This window comes from Castor canadensis, chromosome 15, assembly GCF_047511655.1.
Source record: "Castor canadensis chromosome 15, mCasCan1.hap1v2, whole genome shotgun sequence".
NCBI classification, from domain to species: domain Eukaryota; kingdom Metazoa; phylum Chordata; class Mammalia; order Rodentia; family Castoridae; genus Castor; species Castor canadensis.
The window spans coordinates 87,045,848-87,069,800 of record NC_133400.1 but is presented as its reverse complement, the minus strand read 5'-3'; the positions used below and the strand labels follow the sequence as shown (position 1 = coordinate 87,069,800).

General features: G+C 40.0%; 2 long non-coding RNA genes across 2 annotated transcripts in view; one reads left to right on the top strand and one right to left on the bottom strand.

Annotated features, from left to right (window-relative positions):
* Positions 1-3,141: 3,141 nt before the first annotated feature.
* On the bottom strand, positions 3,142-3,543 carry LOC141417306 (uncharacterized). Its single transcript, XR_012441827.1, has 2 exons — positions 3,410-3,543; positions 3,142-3,378 (listed from the first exon to the last, which is right to left on the bottom strand). It is a non-coding gene; the product is annotated as an uncharacterized lncRNA (long non-coding RNA).
* An 8,142-nt stretch (positions 3,544-11,685) lies between these two features.
* LOC141417305 (uncharacterized) overlaps positions 11,686-23,953 on the top strand; it is a 50,693-nt gene continuing 38,425 nt past the window's right edge. The window contains exons 1-2 of the long non-coding RNA XR_012441826.1: positions 11,686-16,065; positions 18,199-18,287. This is a non-coding gene — a long non-coding RNA (uncharacterized lncRNA). The remainder of the gene's footprint in view (positions 16,066-18,198; positions 18,288-23,953) is intronic.

Here is a 23,953-nt window from a genome sequence, read left to right as displayed (position 1 = left end):
TCCTTATTTGAATAGGAGGGGAGGAAGTGGAGGTGATAGGTCAGGAAAAGGAAGAGAACAATACCAGGGGGTGTATAGGAGAGGTAGGGTTGAGGTACAGTTTTTTCTACATATCTGAATCTGTATGAGAGGTAGAGAGGAAGAAGGGAGTTAAACATGGAATTGCTGATGGAAAGGAGGAGAACAAGGGGAACAGTGGCTGTAAAGGAGAGAGTCAGGTGTAAACACTTCGTGAGAAGGAAGGGAATGGGAGTCAAGCAACAGCATCTTCATTCTCATGAAGACAATTAGCACAGGCAGACATGATAACACACACATGTAATCCCAGCATTCAGGAGGCTGAGGCAGGAAGATCTTGAGTTCCAGGCTAGCATGGGTTATGTAATCAGAATTTGTCTCAAAAAAAAAAAAAAAAAGATCACCACACTGTCACACTGGGGCAGACTCAGTTCTTTGCAGGCAAATGGCGCCATATTTTGATTATTCAACTAACATCCATGTACACTGGCTAAGCATGCATGTACCAGCATGTGTTAGCAGTGGGGTCGTGGCTGCAAGGACGAATACAATACAAATACCAACAAGCTAGTGGGAGAGTTATGCCTAGAGCTGATCATGACGGGCCAGCTGTGAGCTGCGTGCAGCGCGGATGCCCAGAGAAATACCACGCTTAACAGCCTAGTGTGTTTGATGTTTCCCCTAGGGAGTTCTTCCCAAGGAGGCCCATGGGGTCCAGACGCTATTCCCCCAGGATTCTTCTCTCTCCCTGAAATGAATTATTTATGCCCAGGTTTCCTCTTATATTAAGTTAGGGTAATAGCAGGGGATGAGTAAGAAAAGTCTCATAAAACGTCTGAAGAGTAAATGGCAGAGGGTTTATTAACAATTGTAACACAAATGCTGAATTATGAAGTAGGATTAGGTCTACATCAAAGGCAAAGCAAGTTGGGCAAAGTTCTAATGTTTTAATCATAGAAAAAAAGCTTACTTCCAAGACTTACCTGGGACACGAATTTTCCTTCTTAATTATAGAGACGTGTGTCACAATGTGGTCATTGTAACTAACTGGAAGGCAAAAGTCACCTGTGGACGGGTGATGTGGCTGAGTACTAGAGTGCCTGCTTAGAAAGCTCAAGGCCTTGAATTCAAAATTCAGTACCACCGCCCCCAAAACAATAAAATGAAATAAAAATCTCACCTAAGCCTTTTGGTCTTAGGGCATCTAATTATTTGACATGGATAAGAAATTTTCTTTTTCTTAAAGGTAAGGAGGCCAAGGGGAAGATTCTCCAACTTTCTCTATATGTTCATTCCGTCATTAATTTATTTGTTGAATGTGATGATGCTTAACAAACCTCTGATAATCTTTAGGAGTCTATGGCCATGGACACCTTGACTTAAAGTTTTTATATGTGAAAAGGGCTGGTGGAGTGGCTCAAAGACATAGGCTCTGAATTCAAGCCCCAGTACCTCAAATTAAAAAAAAAACATGTTTACATATCCAATTAATTAATTAAAGTGACTCAACCTAGTTGAACAAACATCAAAAACTCAGTATTTGCAAATATCTCTAGAAGAGCTTTCTAAGTGCTAATTTGTGTCAGGCTCTGTAACTTTATATATAGTTGGACTTCTGAATCCTTGAGTTCAGTATCTGTGGAGGTTTTGGTATTCTGGGGTGGGGGAAGGGCACCAGAACTGGTCTCCAGGCAGATGCTGAGATGAGGACTGTCAGTCTAATCTCCACTCTCCTAGGAACTCTGCTAGATAGGCATCAATAGCTCCATTTTACAGATAACCAAACTGAGGCTTTGAGAGTTGAAAAATTTGCTTATGTTTACAAATTCAGTAAGGAGTGGGACTGACCTATTAACCCTTCCTGGTTCCAGAATTCTTTCTCTTTCTTCTGTCCTTCAGAAAGTAAGAATTTGGGTCCTCTGCCCATCCTACTATGCAAACCAAACATTTGGGATGTTTACAGGAATGCTCATTATTTGTTGAATAAATAAATTAGTGAAACAGCATTTATCAAACTGAAGTAGTGTGCAACAGTTCTAAGACGGAGAACAATTTATGTAAATGTAAGAAATCTATGCTAAGGAATCCTTGTTAAATTTTTATGAGTGATAATGCTGCTGTGGTAATGTCTTTAGAAAGAGTCTTTATCTTGTAGACACACTCTGAAATGTTTATAGATAAAATGTCAGAATGTCTGATGGCCACTTCGAAAATGAGGAGGTGAAAGTAGAGGGTTTAGATTAGACAAGATTGGTCATGGTTTGGAAAAGTGATGAAGGGCTTGGCTCATTGCTGGCTCTTGTTTTTGTCTACATTTAAGATTTTTTGTAGGGAAAAATTTAAAAAGTGAGTAAATATCAGTGGGACTAACTAACTAATTAACTAATTAAATAAATATAGAAAATGTCCAAACCAGAGAGGTCTGCTCTAGTTTTTTTACTTTTTGTTTTTTTAATGAAAATTTTCTTATTTTCACTAAGGTGATTACAAAACACTACTCTCTAATGAATAACTTTGGGGGAGGTTTTTTTTTTTAAATATCATTTACTTTTTAAAAGTTCACTTTCTTCATTGAAACATAAAGGTCATTTCCCCTAACTTATTGTGTGAACTTGAGTCAATGGTAGCCATTGTGTGTGGGTTTCTCAATTGGAAATGAGAGAATTAATTTAGACAGTATCTGAAATTCTTTCCATTTCTAAAATTCTGTACCTCTGACTAGCCAGTGAAATTTCAGTAAGCCTCAGTCCTTTGCTATTTAGTCATTAGCCCCCATATTCATGGATAAACACTATGTAATAGGATTCCAGACACACCCTGAATTCAGGGGGAAGACCACCTAAGTCTCAAACTGTCTTTGGGGCAGAGCACATAGTTCTCTCGATTAGCTTACCTCTTTGCACCTACGGCTCTTTACCTAAGGCTGTAGGTTTGGTATATAAATGATTGATTGGTTATCTGTAAGACTCCTAATTCCTGATAGCTAGAAATAAACTGGAATAGACTGGAAAACAAAGTCCTTCCTTTAGAACAGTTAGAACAGCCAAAGCATAGATTGTCTTGATGAGTCATCCTTTAACAGTTAATTCTGAATAAGAATTACTTTTTTTTTTTTTCTTTAGCTGACACAAAAGAGATGGTTTATTGTACACGCATCACATTCGGCCACAACTGAGAACAGAACTAGTCCAGAATGCCACAGGTCCAGGGCAGAGGACCAACAGGTACAATTTGGTCATGAGCAAGGTGGGTAGTAGGCTCTCAGAGCTGGTCTTGGCGATGGAAGCTCCAGATCCACTGAGACAAATTCTAGACAAGAAGCATACAGTCCAACAACTTGTACCAGCGTCCCCTCCCGGCCTCTGGTATTCCTTATTCCTGCTCTTTTGGCCTCCGCGGGTGCACAAGCTGTTTACTTGGACCTCTGCCTCATCTTTCTTCTTTTGCCCTTCAGTCTGCGCGTTCGCTTCTTTCTCCACTTGGCTCTCATTGCGCAGAGGTATCTAGGAAGATGGCGCTAGGGCAGAGAGAAGAATTACTTAATTAGAACAGTCTTTGAGCAAGTCCAACTAAATGTTGAGTCAATATACCTTTTATTTCGATACAACCCAATTAAAGCCAAACCTGGTTGAAGGAAGATGCAAGGGTACAGGTTGAGCAATAGTGTTCTCATTCACCAGGGAACAGACCCACCTATTAGCTGATGTGATTTGACGAGCTGTGTCCTCAAGTGTACTGCATCGGTGCATGTATTGCCTGTGTCTGCACCCATAGAGGAGCGCCAAGGGCCTGAAGAGACTCAGCTAAGAAAATTTTAATGAAATCAAAGCATGCTTGATACTGTCAGAGAGCACCGAAAAAAAATTATTTCTGGAGCTTGTATTGGTAGAATCAAGATTTCAGATTTTTCTGTACCTTAAGTCTGTGGGAGTGGGACTTACTATTATAATTAGTATATTAGTATTAAAATAACTGAGTTATTATATATATGCTAGAACCTTTCTAACTTATTATCTTTGCCTGTGTCCTTGCTATAATTCTGAGTTATAAAACCATGCAAATGGGGTACAGGATACTTTTCTAAAACCTCTAGGTTTGTTGAGTGAATTATTTTAAATCATACAGCTCTCTTCAGAGTTTCCATTTCTTTCATCCTGGAATGACTTTAACTGCTCTGAAATCCAGATTTTTCCCAAGTTCCTTCTTCCCAATTCCCCTTGACTTTCAAAATATACCAAGAAGGATAGAGTGGAAGACCAGAAGGGGAGACATAACAGCAGGTGAAGGTAAGGACAGAAGAGAAGCAGTTGGGTGGGAAAGCACAACAGCAGGCAATGCAAAGCAGCAAACAAGGTCAAGAGGAAGAACTCTCCTAGACAGAGGGCACAGCTCAAGCCCTGGACAATTAGTGGTGTCCATGACTTGTCATGCTGAGAACGTCTAAGAGACAGACGGTCATTCGGAGCCAATGATGTCAGGCTATGACGAAGGGCAATGCAGAGGAGAGAGAAACCCCATTCCTGCTGTGGCCTGTGTATCTGCACTGGAAACCAGCCCTCTTTGTAGCTCAGGGGGGTACTAACAGCCATGGGGCCTGGCACTGAACAGATGCCTTACCTTTGTAAGATGTAGTTAAAAAGACATATTTAAAGTGACATTTATAAGTGTATAGATAAAAATTAGAGACTACAGATACATTAAAAATCAAGTTTAAAAATCTGTAATACTTTTATGGAGAAATTGCCCTTGGGGTGTATTTGTGTGTGCTGGTGTGTTATAACAATATTCATCAATTTGTGTAAAGCTCTAGGCATATTACATAACACATAGAACATTCTCGACATACTTACTTCTTTTGTACTTTTCAGTTTTTCTCTCTCAGCCTTATCCTCAAGTCCATCGCTTTGCCACACATGATGGAATGCTACTTCCAGCAAACTTTTTTCAAACAATTTTTGTGGTCCTATTAAAAAAATTACAAATAGAGTGTGTCTATTAAATATAGTTAATCTCTGTTATTTATTTATTTATTTTTATAATGGGAAAGTAAAAAATGACAATGAGGAGCCAGAAAATGCTCACTAAAAAGGTATGGGAGACCCTCTGCACCCCAGAGAAAATAAGGCGCTTCCTGGGATTAAGTTGACCACACTTACAAAAATGCAAAGTTCTCATTTAACAATTTCGGATAGATAATGGAAGAGAAGCAAAGTGTGCAGATTTCAAGAAATGGAGTGACCATTATGAGACTTCATCACTTTAGCCATATGCATAATCCACCTGGAAAAGAATGAGCAAACTATAATAATGGATAATAATGCAGGCTACAGTGTAATGACATTGGTTTAAAAGCAAGGATACGACCATTACTATTTACTAATTTTTTTTATGATATGAGGTTTGAACTCAGGACCTACACCTTGCACCACTCCACCAGCCCCTTTTTCTGTGATAGTTTTTTTTTCTAGCTGGGGTCTTGTGAACTATTTGCCCGGGATTGGGTTCTAACAGCAATCCTCCTGCTCTTTGCTTTGCAAGTAGCTAGGATTACAGGCGTGAGCTACTGGCAGCCAGCTCACTAATATAAATTCTTATAATAGCAGTATTCCTCCTCTGCTAGTAGCATCCACTAGTATATTTATGGAAATAGCATAAGATACCTTTTAAAGAATCAACATAACCCGAATAGAAGAACCTATCATTGAACTTTGAAAGATCTTAAGGATAAATTTGAACTTCATTAGGAGTTGGTGCCCAGCCCTTCCCAGAGCAACTTGCAATCAACTGCTATTGATCACTCTCTATCTCAAGTGCATCTGTATAGCTTATATTCGTGTTTACATATCATCTGTAATGTAAGTTTATTTACAACCCACAGGTAGAAGATTTAAAGTATTTTCTGATCTTGATGATATACGTTGTGTCTTTCTGAGAAATGAAAAGTATAATTTTCCCTTGTGATTTCTCTATTTGAAGCACTTAACAGTCTGTTATTATTTCTAAAACATCTTTCCTGATTTGGCTTGGTTAACTTCTGTAAGCAATCAACTGAGTGGAAATTGAAATGAAAATATGATAGCATTGTATCACTATAACACTGGCAAAGCTAAAAAATGGTGGCACTGTATTGGCTACAATGTGAGAAACCAAGGACCATCTTATGATTCTGCCAGCAATGTAACGTCATACAAGGTTTTGGTACAGAAGATTGGTGCGCAGATTCAAAAGTCTTAAAAGAGTTTATAACACAAACCTAGCAATTCCTCTGCTAAGAATTTATCCTTAAGTCACAGTGGTGAGCGGGGTGCCAGTGGTTCACGCCTGTAATCCTAGCTACTCAGGAGGCAGAGATCAGGAGGATCATGGTTGGAAGCCAGCCCAGGCAAATTTGAGAAACCTTATCTGGAAAATACCCATCACAAAAAGGACTGGCCAAGTGCTTCAAGGTAAAGGCCCTGAGTTCAAGCTCCAGTACAGCAAAAAGGAAAAAAAAAAAAAAAAAGAGAGACACAGTGATGGTAAAAGGACAAATGTACAAAACACACACTTTGAATTGTGAAGTCCTAGAAATAATAATCTCAATGTCAGTCTCACATCTCTCTTGTGTGCTAGACTACTATGCAGCTAGAAGAAATAATTTTGTGGAAAAATATTTCCAAATCGAAATAGATTCATCAGCCAGATTTGGTGATTCACATCTGTCATTCCAGCTATGCAGGAGGCAGAGGCAGGAGGATTTTCCTAAGCGCTGATCCTGGGTGAAAAATGTAAGACCCTATCTGAAAAATAACTAAAGCAAAAACAGGGCTTGGGGTAGAGGGCCTTCCTAGCAAGTATGATGCCCTGAGTTCAAACCCCACCCCAGTACTGGAAAAAGAAACAGAAAAAGCAGACCTGTAGGAATAAATGAAAAATAATTGACTGTTTATTTCTGGTTATGTTATGATATTCTTCTTTTTTTTCTTTTTCACATTCTTCATAATTTCTCTGGTAAGGACTTATCGTTTTAAATTAGGGAAAATATATTTTACGATAAAATTTATCAAAACTTGAAATTTCTCACATTGTAGATAAACTTGATTCATATGTGGAACTTTAACGCTTGTTGAAGAAGTGTTAGCAGTATGCACTCCTTGCTATTAATATAATTACGAGCATCGTTACCAACATTACATATAGATATCAGAGAACTGTAAAGAAGGTCTCCCAATGATACATTGGTGTCACATCCTCTAGAGAGGGAGGATACGGTGTTGTAATCATCAGATTGATATGATATGGTACTTGAATGTTTTATAGCTTTTCCAGAGGTGACTTTACTTAGGCTTTATTTAAATTTTTTTTTTTTTTAGTTTTTGTTTTTTTGAGACAGGGTCTGTCTGTGTAGCCTAGCCTAGTCTCAAACTCATGATCCTCCTGCCTGCCTCACTTTCCAAGTGCTGGAATTACATGTGTGTGTCACCACGCCCAGTTAATTTAGCAGTTAGATAAGCATGTGTAAAAGGCAATATCTCCATTTTATGGAAGCCAAGAGAAAGGCCTCAAAACTTCAATAAACTGCTCAAAGTCTCCAGTGTCATCAGACCCTTTGATGTTTGTCATCTTAGGGTTCTTTCTTTCTTTTTTCCCCAAGGGTACTAGGTTTGAACTCACAGCCTTCTGGTTGCTAGACAGGTGCTCTATCACTTGAGCTATACTCCCAGCCCTCTTTGGCTTTAGTTGTTTTTCAGTAGGATCATGAGTTTTTTGCCCTGGCAGACTTGATCACTCAAGCCTCCTACTCAAGCTTCCCTTGTAGCTGGGTTAGGTGTGTGCCACCACACCTGGTTTTTATTGCTTGAGATTGCGGGGTGCGGAGGGGGCGGGGCTCTTGAACTTTTTGCCCAGCCTGGCCTCGAACTGTGTTCCTCCTGATCTCCAACTCTGTAGTAGCTAGGATTAGAGGCATGATCCACCATACTTGCCAAAGTCTTGGGGCTATTTCTTTCTCCTTGTGAAACTATGTTTGGGAGATGATTTAGCCTGCAGGATATCTGAGTCTGCCACCTGTTATGGCATAATGGCATTCTAGAATATCAGAACTTGTTCTTTTCTAGATAGTGTAGAGTAGGACAGCAGTCCTCTGATTTAGTTATCTACAGCACCATCCACTGTCTGCAACTTTCACTCCACTTCTATTCTTCTTTCTTTGCTTTTGTCTGCTCTTTTTAGAGAAGTCTCTGAAAATCAGAACTCCTGTCATCTTAACTAATGGAAATGAAGAGCTGCACCCTCCTTGGCCTTGGGGAAGGCAGCCTGGTGGCAGCAGTGAAATAAACCTGACGGAATCTCAAGGTTAAAGTCAAAGGGAAATGACCTAAGCCCTCTCGTGCCCACACTTCCCCAGTGGGGATTTGTCTTTCAGAGATGAAGCCCAAATTTTGCCATGCATGAGAACCACCTTGGGGGCTAGTCTTTACCTCCCTCGCCCCCACCAGCATTCCAGATTCAAACAGGTCCAGGGTGGAGCCTGCAAATGTGCATTTCTAATAAGTTCCCAGGGGATCCCAGCAGAGCAGGTGACACTGTGGGCCCCTGGTCGCGGGTGGAGAGCGGCTGATTTACAGGTTCCAGGAGGTGTTTCTCTTACAGAGGAACAGGGTTAGGTCCATAGGGATAGGAAGGTGAGTAAGTGATCATAATTACATTATGTTAAGTGGAGCAGAAATGCATGTGCTCAGAGGAGTTCCTGATTCATACTGACGTTGGAACCCCAGAACACCTGAGAGAGGTAATTCAGAGAGGTACACAGAGAAGAGTTAAGAGCTCGAAGCAGAGGAAACAGGATTGGCAAAGGCAAACAACTTGAAAACACGCAGACTGTGCTGTCTCTGATCCTACACAGCTGCCTATGGATTCATCAGCACCACCTTTGTGTCTGCTGAATCTTTTCGGCAGTATCGAGTTTACCCAGAACTGTCGATTTGCTCCTTTTAGCACAATATTACCATAATTTTTTTTCACTCTACTTTAACCTGAATTTGTTCTTTCTGGAAGGCAGAAGGAAAGTTATGAACACAAATATCCTTGATCTCAAATGTGGAATGATTAATTATGAGCCTTAATATGCACGACACATTCCTTGTGAAACTAACATATGTCTGTCTACACGCTACCCAAATAACTAATTGAAAAGTTCAGTGAGCTCAGTCATTCGGCACCACGTAATTGAAAAGAAAAAGTCTTTAATTTCCAAGATTCTCTCCTTTTTATGCTGAATTTAGTTAAACTGAGACAAAACAGTGCCATTAAATTTTTTTTGTAACTTCCAAGATGCTGAGGTTTTTAGAATGAATGCTGTCTATAGTTATCTTATAGTTACCTATATTATAGATTATTGTGATCTGAACTCTGAAGCAATTTTAGGAAAAAACCCTTTATGTAACCTGTTTCTATTACTTTCTATAAGTATGATATTCATACTTTAATTTATAATAATAATTAAATATGCAGTAACCTGTCTCTTCAATGTTCCGAGTGACTTACCTGATTAAAAAAACTGATTTTAGTTGGTTTCTTGTTTAGTCAACTGATGGAAAGATATGATGGTATTCTGAGGAACAGCACCAGGTGGGAGTTGAAGATTTTGGCAGAGCTCTGCTCGGAAAGGATGAGCGAGCTGCCAAGAAAACCCAATCTGAGTAATTCAGTGCATTCTTCCTGGCTCACAAGTTTATGCACACATTTTAAAATACGGGATTCAAGGACTGGTTATTTTATTTCCAATACTGTGAGAAACTCACTTACGAGGTATTTCTCTGGGTCCATTCGAATTGATTTTTTTAAATTGCAAAATGGCATTTGTGAAGGTTGGGTCGGGTTATGTGAAGACCATTAGGTGTCTTTATCTTGTCAGCAGAATGTAGGCCATGTGATGTTCAATGTTCATTTCACCTCCGAGATTTTTGTTGCATGATGACGAGTAAGCCATGTTAAACAAAGATTTATTTGAAAAACTGTGCTAATTTTAGCACAGAAGTGATGGACTGTAGGCAAGAACTGAATGCCCTTCTAGCCACCATTCCGTTTAATGCCATGGGTGACACACAGTAGGTGCCTAATTGAATGCTTAATGTGTGGTTGACTGATAAAAGGATTTAATTTTTCTTCATAGCTTGATGATGCTAATTTTTTTTTTTCAGTACTGGGATTTGAACGGAGGGCCTTCACCATGAGTGACTCCACTAGACCTTTTTTGTGAAGGGTTTTTTTTGAGATAGGGGCTTGCAAACTGTTTGCACAGGCTGGCTTCAAACTGTGATCTTCCTGATCAGATATACTCCTACCTTGTGTGGGGAGTGTTCCAGAACTGAATATCATCTTGCCAAAAGCCTTTGATGGCATCAGTCATCAATTAGGTGAGATATTTGTCATGTTGCACCGATTTCCAATGGCTGCAGAGAATATTGGACCCAAGTGATTTTTGCTTACCTGCCAGTCTTGGGCCAAGATTTAGCCTAATCAAAGTCTATCTTCTCATTGTAAATATGGCACAGAGAACAACTTCCAACTCAGGTAAACACATGGAGTAACCCGTGGGTTTTAAAATGTGACAAAGTGCTCATAGAATTTAATGATAACCCTGAGAGAAGACAGAATGAGACATGAAGGAGGAGGAGGAGGAAGACGAGGAAAAGAAGCAGAGGAAGAAGGGAATGCCCTTGAATTTCACCTGATATTACCAAAATTGGTTATTATTTCTATGGGAAATCACCTGAAATACTGTCACCTTTCCAGAAAATATGACTGAAGCTTGTGTCTGATTATAATTTTTTCACTTTACCAATTGTGGCATGAAAATTCAGGTAACAATGTAGTTACCCATGTTTTTACTCTCAAGCCAAATATCATAGTCAGTATATTGAAGGTGTTTATCACTTCATGGATTATGTTTATTAAACAGTTGAATTAAATAAATAGTAATTAATTTTTGATACAGACAAGAGACGTTGGCTTTTGCTTTGTCCTTAATTCTGTCCAAATTGAACTATCTGAAATGACTTTAAATGGTTTCATTATCTAGAGCACTGAAAAGTTTTCAGATATTTTTGCTAGACTGTTTCTGAGGTTTTTTAAAACTGCTTTTGGTTTGAGATGGAGTCTTGCTATGTTCTCCAGACTCCAGTGATCCTCCTCCCTCAGCCTTCTGAGTATCTGGGGCTACAGGCCTAGCTGTAGACTGTTTCTTTAAAAAAGAAATTCATAAAGAAACATGAGGAGGGCTTATTTCCCTAATAACATAAAACAAAATGACAGTTATAACCAGCTGGTTAGAATTTGCTAATTGCTCATAATTTGTGAAAGTATCAACTATATCTTTTTTCATTTATGGGTATATTTGTCAGGTGGATTGACACATAGGCTTTCAGGATAGGTAGGCACCTGCACACAATATTTTTGCTATCATGGAAATGAATTGGCAGATACAGAATGTGTTTTAGGTGGATCATGTGAAGTTCCCCTAATTTGACCTGATAGACAGTTGACAAGACAGTTGAAAGGCCCAGTGGTAAACTTTTGTTTCCAAAGTGTTATTACTTGCATTTCCTGTTTGTTCAGTGTGTATTTTCTCATCTGATACCTTTTAAGTAAGCCAACTGGTTATTCCTATCTTTAAGTGTAATGTGCAATCAGAGATTATGTCACAAGCCACTTGCAGGGGCCAAGCCTGCAAGAAGTACTCCATATTACTTGAAATTAGAAATCAGTGTTTTACTTTTTTTGTGTGTGTGTGGTATTGGGGTTTGAACTCAGGGGCTACACCTTAAGCCACCCCACCAGTCCTTTTTTGTGATGGGTGTTTTTCAAGATTAGAGTCTCAACAACTCTTTGCCTGGGCTGGCTTCGAATTTCATCCTCCTGAGAAGCTAAGATTACAGGCCTGAGCAACTGGCGCCAGACTCAGGAACTTTTATTTTTGTCTCTAGTTTTCTTCATTTAACTTAGGCTAATCTTGTTTACAACTTGTCCTCCAGCTAGAAGAGCAATGTGATGCTGCAGAGCTATCAGTACCTTGACTTATCATTGAGTTAACTGCTGCTCTGTAATCTCCAGAAATACATCTGAAGAAATGACACAAGTATGTTGGGTCCCCAGGGTTTTTCTTCTTTGTAAGAGTGACACCTTTACCCTGGTGAAGTAGTCTAGATCTCTTCAACTATTCAGTAGATAGAGTGTCGACAGTGACCAGTGGGTTGATAAGAAGATGAATCTGTTTACACGATCACAATAATCAAATCCTCAGCTGGACGCCAGGAGCTCACACCTGTAATTCCAGCTACTTGGGAGGTTGAGAGGGAAGGCTCTCAGTTCTAGGCCAGCCCCGGCAAATAGTTTATGAGACCCCATCTCCAGAATAATCAGAGCAAAATGGACTGGAGGTGTGGCTCAAGTGGTAGCGTGCTCAAGAGTGAAGCCCTGAATTCAAACTCCAGTCCCACCAAAAAAACCCCCAACAAATCAACCAAACAAGAAAACCAAATAGACAGTCAACTCCTGGAGATAACTTTCTAGTTAAGTAGGGAGTTTTATGAAGATAACTTTCAATTTTCTGCTATTGCTTGCCCTCAAATGGCAATATCAAAAAATTCTAGTCATACTAGTGGATTAAAAGGCCTTAGGGTTTCACAGATTGGAAAATCATGTAGTGATTTTGATCACATTTATGGATGCAAATTATCTTCCTTAATTTATCTACTTCTAAGCTTCTGATAATGCAAAAACCCTTAGAGAATATACACATGCATGCTTTTCACAGTGTTAGAAACACTGAAAAATCTAAAAGCAGAAAAGAAAGAGAACAGAGATATTGGTTCAGGACAGGGTGTGGTGATACATACCTGTAATCCCAGCAGGAGGTGGAGGTTTAAGGGTCTTGATCTAAGATTGGCCCAAAGCAAAAAAAAGCATGAGCTCCTACATGAGAATAAACTAAAGCAAAAAGGTCTGGTGGCGTGGGTCAAGTGGTAGAGCACTTGCCTAACAAGTGTAAGGCCCTGAGTTCAAACTCTAGTACCACCAAAAAAAAGAAAAAAAAGGAAAAAATAAGTGTTGGCTTACATGTTGCACATTTTCTAAATCTAATTTCCTTTCTTCGCTGACAGTATGAATTAAGTCCAATTTTGAATGGCTGGCATAGACAATAACAACCTGGCTTTTGAGTTTATAGAGTTATTTGTTGAATACATGACCATATCAATTAATTAATCGGTGATAAAGTGAGATATCCGTATTCTGCAGGGCCCAGAAAGATGGAAACAGAATAGGTCTACAGCATTCGTTTTGTTTTGTTTTTGTGGTACTGGTGTTTGAACTCGGGGCCTACACCTTAAGTCACTCTGCCAGCCCTTTTTTGTGATGGGGATTTTCGAGATAGGGTCCTCTTGATCTCTTCCTCCTTGAGTGGCTAGGATTACAGGAGCCTGGCTCAAAGCATACAGTATGCAATAGTTGGTAATAAATGACTGTTTTTTTCTTTTTTGGTGGAACTGGTGTTTGAACTCAGGACCTGCCTGCTTGCTAGGCAGGCACTTTTCCACTTGAGCCACTCTGCCAGCTTGCCTGTAGCTTTTGTAGTTCACCAGGGAGATGTCTGTGGTTAACTTATCCTTTGGAATCAGAAGGTGTTATTTGTGGAGATTCTATAGACAGCCATTTCTTCCTCTGAGCTTTCACCTTGGCAATTGTGCTTCCTTTGGCAAACACTATTCAGCAGAATTCTACAGAGTCTCTGTCCTGTGCCAGGCACTGCTTTATAGCTAGCAATGCCAGGAGCAGGCAGAACCAAGCCCCTCCCAGTGCTCAGGGGCTAGACAGAGAAGTGCTGCGCAGGCAGGCACAAGGCACTCTGGGAAACAGAGGGCACTGGGCTTGCCTTTTCCTGGAAGCTCAAGGAAGGCATTCTGGAGGAAAAACCACATAACCGAATCTTGGCCAAGAGGAGTTTGGCAGGCCATATGGCTAGAAATGTCAGAGCAAACCATTGGCCCAGCGTGGAGAAGTAGATGTGGAACCTCCATCAGAACTTACCGATGGCAAGTGACAGAAACCCAGCACCACGCAGTTGAAGCCAAATGGCCAGCCAATGGCTTGTGTACCGGATAGCCTGGTTTCAGGAATGACTTTATTCAGAGTCCCATGGATGGTCATTAGCTTGTTCTTTCTTTCTCCTTTTGGCTCTGCTTGGAACTCAAAGTTGCCCCCACTTTCTTCTACTTTAGGTGGGCTTTCATCTCAAAATAGGGAAGAGAGCCTCCAGCAGCCCAGGCTATGGCTCTACTTCAGAAGCTTTGGTTTTAACACATGCAGGGAGAGACTCCTGCTGTCACCTGTCCATTCCTGTGATGTGGGAGTTGGAGGATCTGAAAAGTGCTTCCACCAAAGTTACTTCCCGGCAAAATGGCTGGGGTATGTGTGGTGGTGGAAGCAGGCTAAACACTCAGACAGAACAGGCGTCCATAAGACAGTACAAGTTGGACTTAATTGTCATGAATTTGGCAAAGACTGAGTTTTTTCTAAAGTTCTTTTAGGTATTTACCTGATCAGTTTCATACTTGCCCAACTTTTTTTTTTTTTTGTCAGTACTGGGGTTTTGAACTCATGACTTCCCACTTGGTAGGCAAGCACTTTACCCCTTGAACTATGCTCCCAGCACTTTTTGCTTTAAGGTATTTTTTCGGGTAGGGTCTTGTGTTTTTTGCCCCAAGGCCTGAATTGTCATTCTTCAGTTTACACCTCCTGTGTAGCTAGAGGACATATACACCGCCATGTTTACCTTTCTTTTTTGAGATGGGGTCTTGCTAACTTTTTTGATTATAGGTATGAACCACTGCACCTGGTCTTTTCCAACTTTTAAAGAAGATTTTGTTTTGTCTCAGGAAATACAACCTTCTCAAGGAGGGTAATAGCTAAGGGTTTCCTTTACAACATTTGTAAATTATATCTTACTCCCCTCACCACCTTATTTGAGACTGGGTCTCACTGCATAGTCTAGGCTGACCTTGAATTCCCCATTAACCCGCTTCCTCTTCAGCTTCCTAAGTAGCTGGGATTACAGGTGCATGCTATGGTACCCAGCTAAACCCTTTTTATGTCTTAAACATTTGTATGCAGCTATGATTTGGTCAAGTCAATATCCACAGGAAATGAAATGACAGGATGGCATAATATGTGGATGGCAGGGAGGGGAGGTGACACTTCTCCGTTCCTTGGCGGTGATGTCAAGAAGGGTTACTGTGGATCTGCGATGATGGGTGAATTTGTTGTTTCACACAAAATGTAAAGCATAGGACATTACCCAATGGTGTGGTGGATGTGGATGGAGAGAGAGAGAGAGAAGAGGAAGTCACTGGAAATATGGTAAGTTAGAGGTAGCTCTATTGAATTCAGGATGCAGACTGAAATGGCTCTTTGAGCCAAAAGCCAGGTGTCACTGCTGGCTACACCACCTCCCTTCAGTCTATGCCTTTGCATTTGCAGAGAGGAGTGCATGTTGGAGGCAGAAGATTCTATAATGCTCAGCTTCTCACCTACAAAATTGTGGAACAAATGTGTACAGACTATGGTTTAGGCATTAGACAATCGTTCTGGAACATTCCCATGGCTTATGCTAACACGTACAGTTCTTGTCAAAGTCCCTTCTTGTTGGGCTGCCATTTGTAACACTATCAGAACCAAGATAAGGTTATGAAAACTTCATGTACCAGACATCCATTCCTTTGGTAAATTCTGGAAAACCAAATTGGGTTGACCATATCAGGTATTTTCATTAAAAGTTACTGACAGTGTTCTTTAACTTGTGACTTTCGAAAACAACAGAAGTAATTACTCGCAAAGAGTGAAAACAACACAAAGCAGTAACTGTTAATTTAGGCATGTGAACACAACTAATTGCATGTGAGTTTTGCAAGCGCAGTCTTGTTTAACTGCTGATCCCTTCTCTCTAGGTGGCACCTGACACAGATGGCTGGGAAGAATCACAATCTTGCTACTTTTCTGAAATCCTTTCAGGTTGGGTTTGTTTCCTTCTTGGACGCCCACTTTGTCCTTGTCCCTTGCTCTAAAGTGTCATATTTTCTCCCACTCACAATGAATCAAGGCCAATTATGACAAGGTGAAGATTTGCCATTCTGTCCACAAGCACTCACTCATTACTGCTAATCCTCCTGTATCCTGGGCACTCCAAGGTGTGGAGGTTGCATTGCTCTGTACTGCACTTGACTTTAATTTTTTTTGGCTCATTTCTTGTTTAGTTACTGTGCTGTTTTTCAGGGCTGCCTTTTCTTTTTGGTGACCTATGCAAATGGCTGCTCTTAGGTTTTCTGAAACTGTGGCTTGTCCAACTATCTCAACCACAGCCCACAGAGAGAAATTTGTTTTATATTGTCCCCAGCACACATGCACACACATGCACACACACACACACACACACCCCTGGAACAGAAGTTATTAGTGCAATTACACCCTTACTGTATAAGATAGACCTATTCTATTTATTCTATTCTACTTCTACTTCTGTTCTATTTTATTCCATTCTTCCATTCCTTTTCTATAAAAATTGATTTCTCAATTCACTTATGACTCAAGATCCACAGATTGAAAGACTAAGATTGGTTCCCTTGCAAGATGATCGAAGGATAGAAACATTTATAGCCACGTTCCTGTTCTTCTAAGAACATATCTCATGCAGCCCAAGGATGAATCGCTGGCTAGGTGATGTCATTTCCTTTTGGTAGGCTCACACTATCTGTGGTATCTTGGTGATTCAACTAGATGATTTTTTTCTAATCACCAGACTGGAGTAGCTATTTATATATTCCTTCAGAGAAAAAAGGTTAAATTTGTCAAAGATGCCATTTGGAAGACACTATTCACAGAAAACTGGGGCTCTACAGGACATTTCCCCTACAAATTGCTTTCTTGGCCATTAAACTCATAGTTTTAATGCCTTTTATAATCAAATGCTATTTGTTCAATATTATTCTGATAATTATTAGACTATCTCATTAATATTAAAACCATTATTAAAATGGATAAAAATCTGATTTCAGGCAGTCAGCAAATAGTTCACAGTCCTATTTGCCTCTAACAAGATTTATAAATCTGAGAGTTTCTTAAGTTTGTATGCTCTTCCTCTCCATCTTTTTCTTACTTGTGAAAGGGCACTGTTTTCAGTTGTTTGAGCTTTGTTATATTTAAGGTGATTAGAGAAATTTACCAGAGCATTTGGTGACAGGAACTGCCATTGCCCATCCAAAGTGTATCCCCCTTTCCTTAGTAAAAGAAACCTGGTTTTGTTCAGAGTAGCAATGAGCCCAGCTCAAACTGTTTGCTTAGCCAGTCTCAGGTTTGGTCATGTGACATAGTTCTGGCCAATGGGAAATGAGCTGAGGGTTTCTGGGAAGGCTTTTGCTTTTCTCACACAGGAAGTGCTACTCCTTGGCTATTCAGCAGCCATCTTGCAACCAAGAAAGAACAGATGTTGAGAATGAGGGTCAGGTAGCTAAATGTCCCTGAGAAGAAAGAAATAGCCTAGATCCCTATTGGAATCACAGAGTTGCAACATAGGCTATGGATGACTCACTGAAATTTCTGGTTATGTGAGGAAAACATTAAGACCCTAACTTTTTATGTCAATTTTTCTTGACCTGTAATCAAATAAATACACAACTCATTCCCCTTCCAAATATTCAATTTCTGTATCTGTCTAATTCTTTGATGGAACTCTGATAAGTACAAATTACTATGATGATCACTCCAAGTGTCACTAATTAGAGTCAAAGCTATTTTAGAGTAATTACTAATGAAAGTGCATTGATGTTATTTCATACGACATCCAAGTGTGAGAAGCTCATTCCCTACGCTATCCCAAAAGGATCAAAATGTTTTGAGACTTATTATTCTGCCTTTTTTTTTTTTTTCCACATGGTCCAAGGATTGAACAGCTGTGGTCACGAATAGGGCTAACCCAAGTGATCTTCTGACCTAAGAATGCAAGTGTCAGTCTACGGTTCATTTTAGGTTGACTCTTCAATTTGAAGTTCAGATAGTTGGAATGGTCTGAATCTGAAAAGGCAAGTCATAAGTTTTATAGGGTTGAGATTGTCAATCCTTGATTTTGACATTCTTTTTGATTTTACTCAGGGTAAGGGAAACCGTCCTGACAACAGCTTTTCTTAGAGAAACTGAAAAGAATTTCTGCTTGGGAGAAAGAAGATTCAGTGAGTGCAAAGGTAAGGCTCCTTAGGGAAAGCTTCCAAAGGGACTCCAGTGGTCATTTGTGCTTTGGGACTACTTAGTCAAGATACAATTTGTTAAAAACATGGGTTCTGTTTTGTGCTTTCCAGATGCACTTGTGTTTTGTGGCTAAGAACAGCTGAGTTAAAGCACTATGTATGACAGTGCTAGCCAACAGAAATAATGTGAGCCACAGACGTAATTTAAATGTTTTTAAAATCACATTAAAAAAGTGAAATAAGCCAGGTGCCAGTAGCTCATATCTATAATCTTAGCTACTTGGGAGGTTGAGATTGGGAGGTTTGAGGTTTGAGGCCAGCCTGGGCAAATCATTTGCAAGACCCCATCTCAGTCAATAGCTGGGCACAGTGGCGTGTACCTGTCATCTGGAGCTATCTGGAGGCTGAGATTGGGAGGATTGTGGTTCCAGGCCAGTGAGATCTTATCTCAGTAGAGAGGAGCTGGGTGAGATGGTGTGTGCTTGTCATTTCAGTGATGGAGGGAAGTATAAAACAGTAGGATTGAGGTACAGATAAGACTGGAAAAAAGAGAGAATCTATCTCCAAAATAACTAGAGCAATAGGGGTAACTGGAGGTGTGGCTCCAGCCGTAGGAAGGCTGCCTCAAAAGCATGAAGACCTGAGATCTGTGCTGATAAAATAAATAAAAAATTGCAATGAAATCAGTAGAATTAATTTTAATAACATATTTTATTTAAAACATAACATTTTAACATATAATAAATATAAAAATTGTTGAGATATTTGCATTTGCTTTTTTATGGGATAGGAATAATTTTCTTTTCTTTTTTTTATTATTGTTGTACTGGGGTACATTGTGACATTTACCAAAGTTCTTACAATATATCATAGCTGAATTCACCCCCTCCATCATCCTCCTTTATCCCCTCTCCCTGCATTCTCTTTTTGATACAAAATCCTGTGTGTATTTTCCACTTAGAGCACACCTCATTTTGAATGACTACATATCAAATTGTTCCAAATACCCACATGTGGCTGGTGGTTGCCATATTGGACAATGTTTAAATTTTCCCCTTTAACTCTTCTTCACTGCAGCCACTATTCTCCTATCAGCCTGGTTATTTCTGCTCTCCTTTCTGTTCCCCCTGGTGGCTGTCCTCAAAGGAACAGAGCTCTTAGGAGTGGACTTCTCTGTGTGTAGACCTGACTGCAGTGGCAGGCCCTATTTCCCCACGACATCAAGACATCCTGAAGGTCTATTCAGATAGGCTTTTCCTGTGTTACCCTCAATCTTATTTTTAATCTAAGTCAGAGAGGTTATAGCAAAACTGCGAGCTGCCATGATCCAGAGGCTGAAAAAGTCCCATTGATGACAATCAGAAGGGGAAACAAAGATTCCATGCTGAACCTGTGACACATGCCTCTAATCTCAATAATTGTGAGGCTGAGGCAGGAGGATCTTAGGTTCAAAGGCAGTCTAGACTACATTGACACACACACACATGCATATTCCACAGACGAGTGGAAGAGAAAATACAGGCAATCATGATGTCTTTCAAGTGACAACTATATTGTTGATAAGCATAAGTTCCCAAAGAGGAGTTCTGACCAATGCCATAGCATAGGCTGAGCATAGTTGAGAGTTCCTGACTCGTGATAACAATTAGTGTACCCTAAAGTTTCTTTTGCTTAGTGTGCGGCTGTGACAGGTCAGTTTATGGAATGTGGCAGTCCCTTTCTTGTTCTTGTCACACTATCTTTATTTTCCTTGTAGCACAGTTATGTTTGTGCCTATTAGTGCTCTTCAGATTGGTGAGATGCTTTCTTTGCCCCTAGGCCAATCACTGTGTGCCGATGAAAGAGCAAGCTACTTTCCCCTTTGAAAACAAATGAATTTTTTTCCAGAGTGGTTGTACTAGTTTACATTCCCACCAACAGTGTAAGAGGGTTCCTTTTTCCCGCATCCTCGCCAACACCTGTTGTTGGTGGTGTTGCTGATGATGGCTATTCTAACAGGGGTGAGGTGGAATCTTAGTGTGGTTTTAATTTGCATTTCCTTTATTGCTAGAGATGGTGAGCATTTTTTCATGTGTTTTTTGGCTATTTGAATTTCTTCTTTTGAGAACGTTCTGTTTAGTTCACTTGCCCATTTCTTTATTGGTTCATTAGTTTTGGGAGAATTTAGTTTTTTAAGTTCCCTATATATTCTGGTTTTCAGTCCTTTGTGTGATGTGTAGTTGGCAAATATTTTCTCCCACTCTGTGGGTGTTCTCTTCAGTTTAGAGACCATTTCTTTTGATGAACAGAAGCTTTTAGTTTTATGAGGACAACCACTCTGGAAAAAAATTTGGAGGCTACTTAAAAAGCTAAACATTGATCTACCATATGATCCAGCAATACCACTCTTGGGGATATACCCCAAAGACTGTGACACAGGTTACTCCAGAGGCACCTGCACACCCATGTTTATTGCGGCACTATTCACAATAGCCAAGTTATGGAAACAGCCAAGATGCCCCACCATTGACGAATGGATTAAGAAAATGTAGTATCTATACACAATGGAATTTTATGCAGCCATGAAGAAGAACGAAATGTTATCATTCGCTGGTAAATGGATGGAATTGGAGAGCATTATTCTGAGTGAGGTTGGCCTGGCCCAAAAGACCAAAAATCGTATGTTCTCTCTCATATGTGGACTTTAGATCAAGGGCAAACACAACAATGGGATTGGACTTTGAGCACATGATAAAAGCAAGAGCACACAAGGGAGGGGTGAGGATAGGTATGACACCTAAAAAATTAGCTAGCATTTGTTGCCCTTAACGCAGAGAAACTAAAGCAGATACTTTAAAAGCAACTGAGGCCAATAGGAAAAGGGGACCAGGAACTAGAGAAAAGGTTAGATCAAGAAGAATTAACCTAGAAGGTAACACACATGCACAGGAAATTAATGGGAGTCAACTCCCTGTATAGCTATCCTTATCTCAACCAGCAAAAACCCTGTTCCTTCCTATTATTGCTTATACTCTCTCTACAACAAAATTAGAGATAAGGGCAAAATAGTTTCTGCCGGGTATTGAGGGGGTGGGGGGGAGAGGGAGGGTGCGGAGTGGGTGGTAAGGGAGGGGGTGGGGACGGGGGGAGAAATGACCCAAGCCTTGTATGCACATACGAATAATAAAACAATAAAAAAAAATTATATTGGTATGACAATGCACTCTGGTAATTCAGCTCTCAGGAGGCTGAAGCAGGAGGACTGCAAGTTCTAGGCCAGGCTGTGTTACATAATGAGAACTTGTCTCAACAAAACAAAACAGCAAAGCAAAAACAAAACAAAATGAAATAAACCACCACCACTGCCACTCACCCCTCCCTCCAAACAAAAATAAATGAAATAATTTTGGGACATGTACTAATGACTACCACTTTTATTCTTGTGAGAATAAATATTTGATGTCCCATGAAAGAGATCTTTGGAAATCAGGTGATACTCACTGTTAAAAGGCAGAAACCCTTACCTCTTAAAAACATGTCTCTCCAGTTTGTACCATACAAAACTTGAAAGACACTCCAAGCACCGGTCCACACAGGGTGCAGTTTCTACTGTAGCAGACCTGAGATCAACTCAGGGCTTAAATGGGAAAAATATCTTTACCAGAAGACACTGCAGCAATGTGAATCCTTATTTAGGTCCCACTGAGTCGCTAGTGCTGAGGACGCGAGGCGGGTCTCCCTCAGTGAGGTGGGGGAGCCCTCTATTTACAGAGCAGGAGAGGCAGCCTTACAGAGCTGCACAAACACAGTACTTAGTAAAGAAAGACTTCCATTTTCACTCTGACTCTGGCTCTTTCTAGCTGTGTGATTTGAGGCAGCAACCTTAATCTCTTTTACCTAAAAGAATAATAATATCCTACCTGCTTCAAGGGTGGAACGTGACTTAGGGAACAGAGGAGATCCCCTTTCCTTTGCATCTCTGACGACCCTCACAAGGTACTTATTGAATGAATATATCAAACAAAATGATTTGTGTAGAATAACTTGTAAATTTCATAAGGTTGTACTCACATAAAATATTTTTCTTATTCTGTGTCTTGCTAAGGTTACTCCTATCCTGCAAGTGTGCAACTCCAAATAGAGAATTTTTGTTTTAAGGCCAAATCTTCAAGGAAGGGACATAGAGAAAAATAAAATGGTTTGGAAGGAGGGGTTATTTTATTACAAGCCTCTGATAGCAACAGTATGGAGAGTGCTGAGTTCTGAGGTAGAGAATATGGTTTGTGATCCTGTTTCATAGAAAGGGTTTCCTTTTTTTGTGTCTGTGTGCTCTTATTTAAAAACTACATGAAAAATGACTTATTGGAAGAAATGTCCTTTTATTATTTTACGTAACAACTGATCTAGTAACCCAACTTACCTTGGCAATATAGCCTATTAGAAGTCCTTGGGGGACTCCCATTAATGAGCAGATAAGAGTGATTTGTTGTTAGCACATTCATTGTTTCCATTCTACACTGGACATCAGTCATTTGGCCCATTTTTCAAAGACCCACTTGAATCGTCTGAACCTATGAACTTCCTGAAAGTCTAGCCATCGAACTCCATTAGGGATCCCAATGACTGCTTAACTGAGGGGCATTTATTTTATTCCCTGCTTCAGTGCCAAAGTCTCTCCCCCACCAAAGCTAACATAACAGTTAGGTGTATTTCCTTTCAAGAGGCCATAAACAAGAAAATTTCATGCCATCCTGAGATAATGTTTCTGCTTGGTTAAAATCACTTTGTCTTCTTACTAGTCCAGGGATAAGAGTGGAACTTTATTTAAAAAAATACTTTTTATGTGACGTGATGACTATGTCAGTTTGCTTGATTGTGATAAACATTTTACAATGTATATGTCAAAACATCACATATACACCTTGAATACATATATAGTTTCCATTTGTCAATTATATATCCACCAAGCTAGGACAAAAAGATTGAAAACGAAACCTTTTAACATTCAGATAAGAATCCTTGTGGGTCTTTGTATAGCAAACTCAGCATAGACCATGTAAATCAGCCATGTGAACTGGAAGACTGTACGTAAAGTATTGTGGAAGTGGACCCATGTGGAGAGAGGAAATTGACACTTGTGAACCTCATCCATTTGCCGATGGCCCCCAACAGACTTGCAACAGAAAGCATTCCAGCTTAGTCTGATTGCTTATGAACTTGAAATTAATAAAAATATACTTAAAAAATATTATCCAAAAGAGGAATCCACAATTTATAATTATTTCTTGACATAGCACAGAATTTATCCAAATTAAGGCTTTACTGCAGTGTTTTAGTTGAAAAGTGCCAGAGTCATAGGCCAGAACTAGATCATCTTTTTTTTTTTTTGAGTTAGAATCTCACTTATGTTGCCTAGTTTGACCCCAAGTTCAAGGGATCCTCCTGCTTCAGCCTCTCAGGTACATGGGCTGCAGGTGGATACCACCGAACCCAGAAGACACCATCTTAACATATCCGTGAAATTAGCTGTGTTCTGCAGAGGCAGCCAATGTAGGCTTTCATTGTGTAGGCAGAATAATGACAGCCATGAGTTAGTTGCTATTTGCTGACTGCTGGGGGATTTCCTTGGTAATTTATGTGCATGGTAATAAGGAGGGTGATAGTTGCCATCTACTGTGTACACA